The sequence below is a fragment of the Pyxicephalus adspersus genome, chromosome Z (assembly GCF_032062135.1).
Source record: "Pyxicephalus adspersus chromosome Z, UCB_Pads_2.0, whole genome shotgun sequence".
NCBI lineage: Eukaryota > Metazoa > Chordata > Amphibia > Anura > Pyxicephalidae > Pyxicephalus > Pyxicephalus adspersus.
In genome coordinates, this window is record NC_092871.1 from 29469900 (window position 1) to 29470243 (window position 344).

The window sequence follows — 344 nt, forward strand, 5'->3', positions numbered from 1 at the left end:
CAGTTGAGTGTACTGATTCCTTTAGTTAATGGCTCTGACTGCACTCAGTCCCTATTAACCTTTACATGGTGACAGTGAATTCTCCAGAATTGTTATTATGAACTCATAGAAATTCATAAGTTGTCCTATTTCTGTTACCATCCAAACAGAATTATATTAATTCAGTGTTCTGCACAAAAAGCAAATGTTCTATCCCTTTTTCTGTGTACTCAATCATAAAACAAGATACAGGGTTTAATAACATTCTCTAACTACATTGTGTTTTCTTCACTGACTTCATTACTTAACCACATGTACTCAGAGAGAGATGCTGTATAGAACATTATGACCTAATATAGCTTATA